At 32.3% G+C, this 16200-nt stretch overlaps 1 long non-coding RNA gene across 6 annotated transcripts; it reads left to right on the top strand.

The window, feature by feature from the left end:
- The first annotated feature begins 12340 nt into the window (after positions 1–12340).
- On the top strand, positions 12341–16080 carry LOC145128391 (uncharacterized). Of its 6 annotated transcripts, XR_013716852.1 has the most exons (8): positions 12341–12614; positions 12926–13060; positions 13398–13491; positions 13589–13659; positions 14710–14781; positions 14885–14953; positions 15356–15515; positions 15955–16080. It is a non-coding gene; the product is annotated as an uncharacterized LOC145128391 (long non-coding RNA). The 6 variants fall into 6 exon arrangements; XR_013716853.1 differs by lacking the exon at positions 14710–14781; XR_013716849.1 differs by having other exon boundaries at positions 14710–14953.
- Positions 16081–16200: the final 120 nt, after the last annotated feature.

The raw sequence follows: 16200 nt of genomic DNA, 5'->3' as shown, positions 1-16200 counted from the left end.
AAATTGTTTAAGGACCATTTATGAAATTTTATATAAGGATCATTTAAAATATTACAATTTTAGTCTCTTATTTTTTTTATATGTATTTTCGGTCCTTTTTTTTCACAACTTTGTTATTATATATTTTTTTTAAAATCTAATTAACTTTTATTTTCTAGATTTTATCTAAAATATTTAAATTACAATACATAATTAAATATTTTCGTTTTCTATTTTTTATCTAAAAATATTTAAAGCGTAAAAACATCATATTAGTACTTTTTAATATTTATATGATGTAACTTTTAATAATTATATGATGTAATTTTTAATATTTATTTTCATTTATTTTATACAAATATATTTATTTTTATGAAAAAAACATGATGTGTTATTATAAAAAATACGTTTATATAGAAAAATAGTATGTTGCTATTTTATTTTAAAAATACAAGTATATGATTTGAGTTAAAGATAAAAATATATTTCAGTTTTGATTTCATAATATAAGTACAATAAATTTTATATTGCTCCGGTATAAAATTTTGATATTTAATTTTAAAAATTTATTTAGTCTTATCAAATTTTGAAAATATTCCTTAATAAGACATAAACTTTTCAACGCAAATAAAAATAAAAATAAAAAGCTCTTAGCTAATACTTAACTATGCTGTTACAAATGGTAAGATAATTAACCATATGAACAACATGACATTAATTCCGTTTAATTCATTTAATTTAAATGGAAAATAAATTTTTTAGCGAAATTAATGTCATATTATTTTTGTTTAATTCCATTTAATATGACATTAATTATGTTTAATTTATTTTATATAAATATATAAAGACTAAATTACACGAATGGTCCCTATCGTTTGGGGTAATTTGTACATTTGGTCCTTAACTTACTTTTTTAACTCGGAAGGTCCCTACTGTTTGTTTTTGTTACGTGTTTGGTCCCTAGTGTTTGTTATTGTTACGCGTTTGGTCACTGTTTTACCTAAAAAGACTATTATTTAAATAGTGAAAAATAGTGGGGTAAGTAAGGTAAGATGAGGGGGTAGGATTGGGGTGTGTTTATTTAAATAAATTAAAAATCAAGGACAAAATAGTCTTTTTAGGTAAGACAGGGACCAAGCGTGTAACAAAAACAAGCAGTAGGGACCTTCCGAGTTGAAAAAATAAGTTAGGGACCAAACGCATAAATTACTGTAAACCATAGGGACCATTCGTGTAATAGTTTTATTTTCTATTAAATAAAATGAAATAAACGGAATTAATGTCATAGTGTTCATATGGTTAATTATCTTAGCATTTGTAGAAGCGTAGTTAAGTATTAGCTAACAGACGTTTTTTTTTTTTTTTTTTGCGTTGAAAATTTTATGTTTTATTAAGGAATATATTCAAAAGTTGATAAAACTAAATAAATTTTTAAAATTAAATATCAAAATTTTATATCGAAGCAACATAAAATTATTGTACTAATATTATGAAATCAAAAACAAAATATATATTTATCTATAACTCAAAACCATATAAGTATATTTTTAAAATAAAATAGCAACATACTATTATTTCTATAATAACGTATTTTTTATAATAACACATCATTTTTTTTCAATAAATTATAATATTTGTATAAGATAAATCTTAAAAATTACATTATATAAAAATTAAAAAATAATAAAATGATGTTTTTGCGCTACAAATATTTTTAGATAAAAAATAAAAAAACGAAAATATTTAATTATGTATTGTAATTTAAATAATTTAGATAAAATCTAGACAACAAAGATTATTTATATATTTAAAAATATATATAATAACAAAGTTGTGAAAAAAAGATGTCAGAAATAGTCTTTATCAAAAAAATTCAACTTAACGGACTAATCTAACGGACATCCACGGTAAGGACCATTTGTGCGCAAGGTTTGCTCCGTAGGGATCATCTCAGAAAAAAAATTCGTAAGGACCATTTTAGGTAAAAAAATGTAAAGCTAAAGGATCCATGGACGGAGCATATATAGGGGCAGGGGGGCTGTGGCCCCCCCTAATTTTTTTTATATATAGTCCATAAGTATTGAAAAGGTTACATATTATGCCCAAAACTATAAAATTTGACTTTGCCCCCCCCCCCCCCGTTCTTCAATTTTTTACGTAATCTATTTTCGGCCCCCCCAAATCATAACTTCAAGTTCCGTCACTGAAAGGATCATTCGTGTAATTTACTCTAAAAGATATTAGGTTTAATACATACGATATAAAAGTTTTCTTATAAAAATATTTAAGGTTCATAAGTTCGCTGATTTTATTTAGGATGAAATAGTTTTATGAAGACCGTAAGTTTATTTTTTGTATTATATTTTAAATTAGACTATCGAGTATAGGCAACACCCTACCCCGTTAATCCGATGTGGCCACAAAAAAACGATGTTATAACAGCTAGCACACCGCCTCCCCTTGGCGTTTTCCGGGGTTATTCGCTTGCATTTTCGATCAAACAATCCTAAACATTAAAAAAAATCTCATTTTAACTCTATATAAATACACATATTTTACTCATTTTTACCTACACAATACATCTATTTCTCTCAATTTCCATTTCTTTTATTTCTTTCTATTTCACACATAATTTCAATAATTCAAAACAAAAAAGTGGATCATTTTGATCCGTTCCATCCATTCAACGATGATAACGACGACGACGATATCTTTGTAACGGGGATAATATCTTTGTAAGTATAATGTACCAATATTCTATGGATGTGCTACTATAGTCAGAACTTGGTTTTAAAAAGCGCCGCTTCAGACCGCTTAAAGCGTTAAGCACTCAGATGAAAAACAAAACAACTTTTGTATTAGTCAGACGTTCAGAATCCTTAAATCGCCGCTTAATTTACGCTTTTTGCCGCTTTTTCTGATTAGATAAAGCGTGCTTAAGCACCGCTTTAGGCATAGTGGGCTTATTTAATTAGTTGAGCCAGGTTTAGTGTATTTTTAATTAGATACGTAGGCTGTAGGGTTATTAATATGAGAATCGATACGTCGCACAACAAAGACAACACAGTAAGCAGGAAAATGTTTCTTCTTCTCCATTTTCATCTTCAGTCTCTTCCGAACACAACAGTTGGAATCAACAATCAAGATCAAAACAAGCTACATGTTAGATTTTTTATGTTGTTTTGTTAATAACTTTTCTACTCTACTTCTTCTAAATACAACGATTTTAATAATCTATTAACTTCTTCTGATGTTAATAACTTAATCAGTTATTATGTTAATGATCTATTTACTTCTAGTTATGATGTTAGTTTGTTATATTATGTTTTTACTTTTTATGTTGTATGATATTAGATGTTAATGATGTTAGTGCTTTACTCTGTAACAAATTTAACTTAAATGTTAATCACTTTATCAATTGATCTTTATGTACTCTTAACTGTTATGTTGCTTGCATGTCAGCATGTGTAGAAAGTAGAAACAGAACAGTACATGCAACTATGCAAGATCCATAATGATTAATGATATAATACTAATCTATAATGAACTAATGATATATATTTATTTTATAGAATGGATTCTACAAAGAGTGGATCAGATGACCCGGTTTAGATATATGGGGTACAAGATCCAAGTAATAAAAACAACTCCAAATGCAATTTTTGTGGACAAGTGGTGAAGGGAGGTGTATTTCTCCTCAAACATCATATGGTCGGTGGTTATAAGGATGTAAAGAAGTGTCTGAATAGTCTAGGACATGTACAAGAAGAACTAAAAGCATACATGGAAAAGAAACAAAAATTAAAAGCTCAACAACAAATGCAACAAGCACGATTCCAGATGCAAGAACCTGATGAGTAGGATGATGTTGATGAGGAAGATGTTGAAATAGACAGTAGTAGGAAAATGCCCCCTCCGAAAAAACCAAGGCAAAAAGGCCCTATGGACACATACTTCACCCCTAATCCACATGAAGTCGTCAAAGGTAGAAGGGAGGGAGACAACAAACCATCAATGAAGTATGTCGAAAGGATCTTCGGGATAAAGTTTGTCGTGAGATTGAGAAGTGGTTTTACGATGCAGGTATAATTTTTTTTTATGCCTTGTTGAGTTTATGTTAATAACAATTTACTAATTGGTATATACTTTATTGGTGCAGCCATTCCTTACAATGTCGCGACATATGATAGCTTCAAAGTCATGGTTGAAGCTATTGGACAGTTTGGCCCCAAAATGAAACTACCGAGTATGTATAAGTTATGAGTCCTTCTGCTTAAGAAAGAAGTAGAGGATGTGAAAATCCAAATCATTGAGCATGAACAAGAATGGGCAGAAAAAGGTTGTTCAATATTATCTGATGGATGTCATGATTTAGTGGTGCCATAGGATATTATAAACTTCATGGTGAACTCTCCAAAGGGTTCAGTGTTTGTGAAATCAGTCGATGTTTCGGATATGTCCAAGGATATGTAGATTTGTTATTTAATGTTCTGGATAAGATGGTGGAGGAAGTTAGAGAACAAAATGTAGTACAAGTTGTGACTGATAATCCGCATATGTAAAGGCATGCTAATATTATGTAAGAGTTGTGACTGATAATCAGCATATGTACAAGTTAGAGAACAATATGTAAGAATTGTAACTTGTATATGCATGCTAATATTATGTTGTATTTCTTAATTTCTTATAATTTCTAATTTTCTATCTATAAACTTTGTAGGGAAGTTGTTGGAAGCCAAAAGAGAGCATCTTTATTGGACATCATGTGCTGCTCATTGCTTGGATTTGATGTTGGAGGATATTGGAAAAGAGGTTCCTATGGTGAAAATTGCAATAAAGAAGGCCATGTTAGCAATTGACTCTATATATAGTCATGTTCCTGTTGTGAACTTGATGAGAAAGTTCACCAAATAAAGAAACTTGCATAGGCCAGCTGTAACTAGATTCACCACATCTTTTATCACACTTGCCCAACTCCATAGACAAAGAAACAACCTAAAGAATATGGTGATTCCTGCAGAGTGGGAAACTGCAAAGTGGTCCAGCAAAGATCAGATGGCAAAAAAAGTAAATACCTACTTTATGAAAGATTCATTTTGGAGGAATGTCTTGTATTCTCTCAAGTTAACCGACCCTCTAGTCAAAGTTCTCAAGTTAGTTGATGGAGATAAATATCCAGCGATGGGCTACATTTATGAGGCTATGGATAGGGCTAAAGAAGCTATTCGTGATAGTTTTTCCAATGCATATGACTACAAGACAACTTTTCAAATCATTGATCATAGGTGGGAATGTCAATTGCATAGGCCTCTACATGCAGCAGGACATTTATTGAACCCGGGGATATTTTATAAGGATATTGTTGGGGTAGCTTGTGAAGAAGTGGAACAAGGGTTATATGGTTGCATTATGAGACTTGTTCCAGACCAGGAAGTTCAAGACAAGATTTCTACAGAGTTAGATAAATATCGGAATGCAAAAGGACTATTCGGTCATCCTATGGCTATTAGGCATAGGAAAACAAAAGCACCGGGTAAAAGATGCTATTATAAGTTCTTAACCAATTTTGTTTTTTGGTAATTTCTATTCAGAATTTCTGAGTTTGTTTTCACTATTATCTTTTTAGTTGATTGGTGGGCATCATATGGATCTTCGGCACATTATTATTCAGTTGGGTCACGAGTTTGCCATGTCAGCCCTTGGGGCTCTAAACTATTTTTTGTGGATATTTGTTGTTTGATCTCCCTTCGGTCTCTTTTTGTCATAACAGAAATATACGATTGGCATTCTTTCACAGGCTCACATGCTTCATTGCAACCCATGTCGTACCCCTGTTGAACTAGTTCACAAACTGGATGATCCAGGCCCTTTAATAGAGGATCTGACCCTTTTTCGCAGTCTAGCAGGTGCTCTCCAGTATCTAGTATCTAACATTCACCAAACCTAACATTGCATTTGTAGTTCAACAAATATACCTTTGCATGCACGACCCCGGAGAGAAACATCTTCATGCTCTCAAACGTATCTTCAAGTACATTTGGGGGACCCTTGATCATTGCTTACAGATTCATGCTTCCCCCACAGGGAACCTTACCGCCTACTCTGATGTTGATTGGGGTGGATATCCCACCACACGTCAATCTATCGGTGGTTATTGTATCTTTCTAGGAGACAACCTCATCTCTTGTTCTTCTAAACGCCAAGGTGTTATCTCCCTCTCTAGTGCAAAAGCGGAATATCGGGGAGTTGCAAGCGTTGTTGGCTAGAATTGTTGGCTTCGTAACTTACTTAGAGAGCTTCATTGTCCAACCTCTAAAACCACCATCGTTTACTGCGACAACATCAATGCAATATAAATGTCTTCGAACCCTGTTCGACACCAGTGCACGAAGAATATAGAGATTGATATATGTAACGCCCGCAGATCCGGGCTAGTCAATTTAGAGACGATGAGCATCAAAAATGAGTTTTCGATGGAAGATTATTTAGAAGGATTAATATTAACAAAGTTGTAGTATATGTTACAAGGGTTTTGTACATATAAATAACGCTGAAATCCGAGTTATAACGAAGAAGTTATGGTCCGTCGAAGTTTTACGGCAAAACCGGCACGGCACCGGGAGACGTAAATAGTGAATTTACGGTAGAGGACTTTTAGCCTTAGTGATCTAAAAAAAATTTGTAGTATACGTTAAACCGAGAACATACAAAAAAAAAACGCCCAAATCTGACTTCGTATGAGGAAGTTATGAATTTTCTAAGATTTGGCATAGCAGTGCACGACCCGAAACTCAAATTTTAGTTCGAGCGGTTTTTGGCCTACGTGACCTAAATGAGAGTTGAAGATCTCATTAATAGGAACTCAACGGTAAAAAGACAGACGAAAACGGAGTCCGTAGAAGTTATGAATTTTACGCGGACATTTAACGGTATAAGCTCCTCCTACTGTTAAGTTTAAGATCGGTCGAGAATTAGCCGACGGAGTCTAAATGAAAGCTTTAGATCTTGTTTTTACCTACGCATGGATATAAATAATGTCGAGAGTAGAGCTCGCATGTTAAAGATATGGACAAAACTTGGTCCCTACTCTTCGAGCGCGATAAATTCGATACAGTTTTGTAAATCTGAGATAGATTGAGAATTAGCTGATGGCGTCTAAATGAAAGTTGTAGTACTCGTCAATACCAACGCGTGGATATAAAGAACGTCAAAAATGGAGTTCGTATGAACGAGTTACAAATTATAATAGCATATTTACGTATTAAAATAAAGTATAAGTCATATATACGTACACATATATATACAAATGTATATATCATTAGAAAGGTATCGACGATGCGGTTATTATAAGACTAGTGTTGAGTACTTTCGACATTAGTTTAGTACAAATATCGTTAAATCTATTTAAAATAGTATTATGAAGGGATGTTTAGTCGTTTATATAACTATAAGGTCATTAAGTAATTATGGAGGGTAGTTTTTGTAAATACAATTACTATAAATAAGAGGCTTGGGCTCTCATATTTCTTGCATCATTCTCTTGATTCAAGAGTCTTTCTCTTCTTATCCTCCGGGCATTTCGGTCCCTCGTGATTCGACTTCTCTTTCTGTAGTTTTAGTATAGTAAAGTGAGCGCTGAAGCGCTGCACGAATCTTTCTTAGAAAGATTCAGCGACGAAGTTCTGCCCCTGCAGAGCCCGAAGCCTAGCTAAAACCCCCTTGTAAGTAAGTTATGCTTACCATATTTTAAATATAACTTATATTTAAATTTAGTATTGTTATTATGAACTTATAATAAATATTTGGACTATTATTATGACTTATATAAGTGTCGTTATAATATCTTTTTAACTACTCGCGGTACGGGGAATCTGGTTTAAAGGGCCGCATAGGGTTGTTGGATTTCAGAAGTGCTATATGCCAAAATGGTCCTGCCCTCCGGTGTTCTATGTCTGGCCCCTGTTTGTACATAGTGGTTGCAAAGTATTGTTTAAACGCTTATATAATAATAATAATAATAAGACTAATAATTAGTCACGGTAAATATTAGACTAAAATCTAGTGGTAATAATACTAGGTTCCGTCGAAGGAAATTATATTGTTAAGAAGCGAAGCGCTGTCCGAGTTTGGAATCATCACTTTAACAAGTGAGTGCATAGTTACTTTCATCTTACACATAGATATGAAGTATTTTATATAAATTACGTGTTATGTGTGCATATTATCTGTATACTTGCTATCTATGTTGGATGAACAATTTTACACATGTTTTAAATGATTTAAACTGTATATGTATTTTATATCTACAAAATGTGTTGGGTAAAACATGGGTAAATGTAATAGTTGTTGTGTGATAAAATAAAAATAATGAGAGACCTCGATGTTATTGATGATCTAGTCATCTAGTGGAGTATAGATGACGACCACGGACTATTCTAGACAGTCTAGTGGAACACTAGCAGGCTCGTAACTTGTAGGTGTTTTTGAACTACGTATTCACTAGGTATTTTTGAGCTAAGTGTTCACCATATGTTTTGAACTAAGTGTTCACCATACGTTTTGAACTACGAGTTCACCAGATGTTTTGAACTACGTGTTCACCAGATGTTTTGAACTGCGTGTCCACCAGATGTACCCTGTTGTATAAACCCTGACGACTATACGACTTAGTGCCTGTTGTATAAACCCTGGCGACTATGCGACTTAGTGCCTGTTGAGTAAACCCTGGCAACGATGGATTTCCTGCCGATTCCTTAGGATGATCCTTAGGAATGAATGAACGAGGAATAGCTGAATCTTAGGGTCGATCCTTAAGAGTAAAGAAGATAATGGGGATGGGTAATTGGGTTGATTGTTGGATGTTTAACATAATAGTTATATTATTGTGGGTTGAAAACCCTATGTACTCACCAGGTTTCCCAACCTGACCCACTCAAGCTTATTTGTATCATAGGTGTCGATATGAAGCTACTTTACACTGAGGGATTTAAAAGAGATGTAGATCACTAGTGTAAATGAATGTAAGTTCTGTTTATGCTTATGTTTCTGTATTGACGATGACATCCCAAATGTTTTAAAATGGATAAAAATACATTTCTTCGGAAATGCTTTGATAATGTATTTATCATGTTTTTCTGGAAACAAATTCCGCAACATTTTTATTAAAAGAGGTACTCTGATTTTTATAAAGCATAAACAAAACCGGTCTTTTCTGGACGTGAAAAATGGGGATGTCACAATATACACTTTGTCCGGGACAAAGTTGCACTCGACGACATTCGTGTTCTTCATGTACCTTCATCATCATAGTATGTTAATATCTTCATCAAGGGCCTTTTAACATCGTTGTTTCATGACATCAGATCCAGTTTGACCTTTCTTCAATCTCCTCCCGATAAAACTACGGGGGGATGTTAGTGTATTATATTATATTGTATTTGTTTAGCTTTGTTAGCCCATGCATTTCTATAGGGTACGGACCATGTATGCTTGTATATATACCCGTTGTATTTCTCTTTGTAAAGCAATAAGAATGTTTGATTTCATTCCATAATACTAACGACATTTCAACTATAAAAACAAAGATTTGGCAAGATAAAACCTAAAAGAAGAAAGCTGCACCTAACACATAGTTTTACATATAATAGTAACAGAAGAACACACAAAGTGCAACTACAAGGGGGTTTATTCTTTCTAGTCTTTTAGAAAATCCATTACCAAATCCTTGTAACTAACTTTCTTATTCTTTAAAGCCTCGAGATTAGAATCCAAATTATGATGGATTTCTCTATTGGGAATGGGTGGATCCATGATTGGACTTTCTACTGTTTTGGTTCAGGCTTGGAATCATGTCTAATAACATGGCTTGAAGACACCATTACTTCCAATTTATCACTTTTCTTATCCATAACATCATCATCATTTACATTAACATCTTTTACCAATGGCTCTGAATCTTCAACAATGGCATCTTACATTTCATGATTTTGCTTAATCTCTTGTTCATCTAAAGAAGCCGAAATCTTGTTTTCTTCTTCTTCTTCTTCTTATATGTATTCGTGTATTTTGTGCGCCTTGTTTCCGGATCTTACCCTTGTTCTTGGAGGCTTGACACCTGTCTTTTTCCTAGTATTTGTTTTTGTTTTGGTTGGTCTTCCTCTTTTGTTGACTGATGCAATCGCCTTTTCTTGTCTCTTTATGTCTTCTTTATCTGAAGATGATGCTTCTTGATCAACTACTGTGTTTTTCTTCTTCTCTTTATCTTTTTTCATCAAGCTCAACAAGCTTTCATTTTCATGGCATTTTACAAACATTATTACAACTCTGTTTGGATGGATCAATGTAGAACCATGTTTAAACTTACTCAGATGAAGTTGAGTCTGTTAAACCACTTGGCTTCAAAATACATTCATCCTCTTGAAGCATTTCAACTTTCTCAAAAAACTCTTCTAGCCATTGACAATCAACCATATGCACACTTTCATTCCTTAAAAGACGCCTCTCTGATGCTGAGAAACTATACAAACAATATCAAGATTAACAAACATAAAAACACAATAAATCTTTTTAATTAAAACGATTTGATTTGCCTTCTTGCTATAGCATCAAACTCAACTTTAAATCCTTGTAAAGACATCACCACCAAATGAGTGGCATTAGAAATATAATTGCTGATTTTGGCACCACAAAAGGAAACTTGAAGCTTCATCCTTTTCATTGTTAGTTTAAGTAAATCTTCCCAATCCAAACTCCTTCACGTAAAAATAAATAATATGTTAGGAAAGTTTTTGATAAAAATAGAAAAAACAAGAAAATAGAAGTCGAAAAAACTAAAAAAGGACAAGTACATAGAGCACCCATTGAAACGTGGCCATTTATCAAGACGACAATATTTCTTCTTATAATGATCTATGGCTTTAGAATTTTTGGATCTTTTAATATTATTCAAAAGCTGGAACCAAAATGAAATGTAGAATATTAAGAGCATTGATTGGTTTATTATAGCATATTAGCATCCTACTTCCAATTTTCATTACTTTAAAATCCAAAAACAAAACAACTATTATTGCTATATTGGTAAACTTTTCCAATTATAAAGTCCTAATAAGAAAAAGATCGACTATACAATGGCATAATTGGTAGAACTTTTAATAGTACAATGCCTTAATAATTTTTTTTTGAAAGTAGGATGCTATGATTTTGTTTCTGATTACGTGTTTAATGTCAGTATCCATGAAATACGAGTCTAAAAACTCATCAATCTCTTCCTGTAGCTTCTTCTTTGAAGACTCGGAAATGACGAGGAAATACCTGTTATACCCCCGAAACAATAAATCAAACTGAAAACACAAAAGGGCATATACATATAGAGAGAGGGTAAAGTGGTAATTACTTGGGCTGTAAAGGGACAAGTTTCTTGTGTGAACTTAATCCCTGCAACAAAAAATAAAAAACTATGTCAATCTTTTCAGCAAAGAAAGAAAGAAGACCAAAATGACAAAAAAGGACACCTCTACTTTCTGCAGCAATACAGTGAGTAACTGAATTATTCAAATTCATATTGTGGAGTGAATCCAAGGAATGTGTTGAAGGTACATTTGCAAAGTCTATAAACTTCAGTTTAGGAAATACAAAATATAGTTTTATTATTAAATATAAAGAATGGAAACTGGAAGGATACAGAACATCATATTTGAGAAAATTAAGGTTTCTTCTTTAACTTGAGAAACATCAGTTTGACGAATATGAGAAGGAACAACAGAGTCACTCTTCTTCTTCTTCTCTCCAACTCTTGATTTTGATCTTTTCGGTTTATTTTCTTGTTGATTTCCTTCCCATTGTGTTGTATGAATCCTAGAATGCACCAATTCCACAAAAGCTGCAACAATAACAACATCATACTTTTATATGTTGGAAAAAATTGTTATAATTTGGTGGATTGTTCAGAGTATAAAAATTGTAGTATGTAAAAAATGAAGGAATAATTAACCAACTTACATTCCACGTCAAGGCATCCATACCAGGAAATCTCAAGCCACTACTAGAAAATAGAGTAATAGCGACAAAATTTTAGCGATGGAAAAAATCCGTCGGAAAAAGCAACGAATTTCCGATGGATTTCCGACAGACAAATTATTAGGATATTAGCGACGTTTTTGCAACGGTGTGGCAACAGAATAAAATTTGTCGGTAATCTGTTACACTATACCGACGGTTTACCGACGGAAATCAACAAATTTGAAATTCCGTCGGAAATCCGTTACTGAATTCCAATTTTTTTTTTAAATAGTTAGGGCAATTTGGTAAATAAGTGAATGTTAAAGTCAGAACAAAAAGAAAACACGTCGATTTTGCCCTACTCTCATTTTCCCTCTTCTCCTCTTCTCGTTCTTTCTAGTTCACACGATATCTCCCACTGCAACCAGCCGGACACTTCCTCCGGCAACGATGTCGCCTCCGCCATCACCGCCGGCAGCAAAGACCTCCAGCTCCTCCGAAGTCATCGACGCAACATACCTTCTCCCTCCGACTGCTGTCGCCACTCTCTTATCGCCACCACCATCGTCGAAGTTGCTGATGTAGCTGGTAGACCTTATCAATTGATCCGATTTCAACTTTTTTTTCTCCAAGTTTTGGTAAAAAAAACCCTAACTTATTTTTTCTATTACATCGATTGAGTTCTAAGTTTATTTATTTATTTATTTATTTCTAAATTGGATTATCAGATCCCAAATTAGGCATTAGATAACCTATCCAATCTTATTTTGTTGATAAATAGTCTTATACATTTATTTCTTCAGTGGTCCTGTTCTGAACTTCATGATATGAATCTGATTATATGAAAATTTGATGGAGTTGATGTTGATGTTTCAGCAGATGCCTGCATGATTAATCATTTACAAAATTTGATTATATGAAAGCTTATGTTTTATAATACTTGTTTCAGAGACAATCAACTGATGATGAAAGAAGTAATAAAAGAAGAAAAAAACCTCAAATGTTTTACGTTTCAGAGTTGGAGTGGATGATGTTTGGTTCTTTGTGTCAGCAGAAGGGTTCCTCTTGAACATCATTTTATCAGGTAACTCAAGAATATTGTCCCTGTTCCTCCTTAATCTTAGCTAGCCTTTTAATCAATCGGGCTCTCTCAATCCTCTGATACAGTTGATACACCTTCCCACATTGATGCAAACATTATGGATATTTCCTTCATACCTTGTTTCAAACATTAGGGATAAAAAGCTAATTACATAATTATAAATTAATAAACATATGATTATAGATGCAGAAAGATGTTGGAAGGAAAGAAAAAAGCTCACAGAAATCAACTCTTTCCGAGCATCCTGTAATTCATCATTGCGCTATCTTTCTTTTATTACCAATTCTTGATTAAGCTCTTCTTTTATTTTGTATAACAGGCATCAAATATTTGAAGATGGGCATTTGACACTTAAATTGAGGCATGGGCATTTTTTTTTGCAACTCAGAGCAATTATATTCAGTGCTTAATGGGTATGTTTTGTTGTTATTCTTTTTAAATTTGAATATTCTCATTGACAAACCGAGTGATTCTAAACATCTGGGTATATCTTGTTGTGTGTTCTTATAGTGGAGATACTGAAAATTGCTATACTCCAAGTGTATTGAGAAATAGCAAAATACTTTCAGCTCTTAATCCAGGTATATTCTGTGTTCTAAATTCTTGTTGTGTGTGTTAGTTTACATTGATTAGCATTTCAAACCAAAAGAACTTCAATGAGAAAATGGCCGAAATGCAATAAATACCAAAATACTATAAATTGTTGTATACTTCCAGCTAAAGACTTTTAACTTATAAGGTATTCAACATCTTTCTATTACTAAACTTCCAAATCAACACAGTTTTCACTTTCATATATTTGTACATCTTTGTAGTACCACATCCTTTTTATCTGAGATATTATGGTCATAAGAAAGCCCAGAACATAAATTCAACTACTATAAGATAACAAATGCAGTATCCATTTAGTAAAAAAAAAAACATGAAAAAATCAAGTAAAAACAATTTACCTAATAACGATCATTGATTTCCCTTTGTTGATTTGCTCTTATTGGCCTGAAAGAGTGAAAATTTATTTTAAAAAATAAAAAAACTTGGAACTTAATGGGAAAAGCCTGATCTCCGTATCTATTAAGTCTTCCTTTTTGTATTAAGTCAAAAGAAACAACCATTTAGTCAATGAAATCAATCAAGCATTTCATCATCATTTTTAATTGTAGCAGTTGTCCCTTCATATAACAGTAGCAGCAATAGCAGGGTTAGATGTGGTGTATATTCTAGTCTTTTAGGCCCACAAAATGAAGAATGTGTAATATAAATGAATATGTGAATATGGGTACCGTTTATTTGATTTAAGGTGAATTGAGATTGTGGGTCCCATAAACTTAATGTACTGAGAATTGAGTTTATTGGGAGATAAAATGGTAAATGGTATGAAAGAATAACAGGAAACAACAACGTATTTTACCTCTTTTACTGATATAATTAAAAAAAAATTAGCATTTATTTAAATCTAAGAAACTTCCACTTCATGGGATGAACATCAGAAGTATACCGCTTCCACAATGACCCCAATGCTGGTAACCGTCAAATCCAAATAGAAAGTTTAATTTTAGGGATTTTACTCTAATTTATATGATGTCTTACGTTTTTGTCCCTCTTGGTATTTATATGACTCTCTACTGCATCAGGATTCTTAATGACTTTGGTGTGTTTTTGTCCCTCTTGCTATTGCTATGTTGCATATGGTGAAGGGTACTCTGGTAAATTTAAAATTATTTCAAGGGAAGTGATACAATTTTAGTAACTAAATTTGGGTTTAATGTTTTTTTTTTTTCATTTGTTTTTGTCTGATGTTTGTCGCAGGAGGAATTAATTATCCATGAAAAGGGTCTTTTGCTTCAACTTCCATTGAGATAAATACCCCTGGAGAAGGTATGTCGATATCTTATGTAGAGTGTTGTCGATTATTTTATCTTAACTTATTCATAATTTTATTTTTCTATGCAATGATATGGATGTTTTCGTGCATGTGAGTGTATGGAACATGATAAATAAAATATTTTCCCATCTTTATACTTCTAATCTTTCTTCGTGTATCAATCTATTGTATTGTAAAAAATAAAATGACAAAATTGTCCCTAATATGAATTAATGTTACTTTTTTATTTAAATTACATTTACCCTTTTATTTTGATTGCATACATAAATTTTTTGATTTTTCTTTCACTTTAATGATGTTTTTCTATTTGCTTTTTTAGAGTAAATAAGCCAAACTGTCTGCATAAGCCAAAATGACCATTTTGCCCTTTCTTAATTTGCAAAACATCATTTCAGGAAAACAGCATGGACGGATCAGCTATCTCAGAGGTGCAAAAGAGACTGAACTGTTTCATTTTCTGGTCACAATCTTCAAGTTTTTCATGAATCAGAAGATAAAGATTTTCTTGAGATTGCATCAAGGATAAATGGAAATAAAACATTTAATAATAAACAGGTCAAATATCTTTACTTACTTCTTTCTCTTTCTCTTTTTCTCATGTATACACTGAAATATATTATATATAACAATTATCACATTTTGGAATATTTTATAAAATGAAAGTGCATTCCTATTACTTGACAGAAATATGCTTGATTGCATTCACCAAAGTAAACCCATGTGTAATTTTCAGTGATTTTTCTTGTATCAAGTATCATATAAAAAATAGGGTCTTCACAGAATTTGCTGATCAATTTTTTTTAAAAAAAAAATTTCACAGAAATCTACATTTTTCATCTAACATCTAATACCATGGGCCCATGTTGTCATAATTGCTACTTGTTAATATCATTCATTTTTACTTTTTTATTCCCCTTTATTGTCAACATTGGAGGACATTTATGGTATTTGACAACATATAAATATTTCTCTAGCTAACAACTCTCAATGATAGGTGTGGAATCACGAGCTAATCAAGAAGAAATTCTCTATTGGTTGTTGACAATATTTGATAATATGGATTGAAATTTATAGATTTAATGTATGTCAAATGATTGAAATTTATGGATTTATTTTTATATTTGTTGGTTTTAAAATATAGATTTAATGTATGTTTAAAAAATTTATGTGTTGAATATGTAATTATTTTTAGTTTTTAATTTCTTCATTAATTTGTAAATTTTTTTATAATGCCAAAATC

This window comes from Lactuca virosa, chromosome 8, assembly GCF_052849685.1.
Source record: "Lactuca virosa cultivar CGN04683 chromosome 8, Lactuca_virosa_CGN04683_v6, whole genome shotgun sequence".
Lineage (NCBI taxonomy): Eukaryota > Viridiplantae > Streptophyta > Magnoliopsida > Asterales > Asteraceae > Lactuca > Lactuca virosa.
Note: the sequence above shows the minus strand (reverse complement) of the source record. Positions and strands in the feature narration are given on the sequence as shown.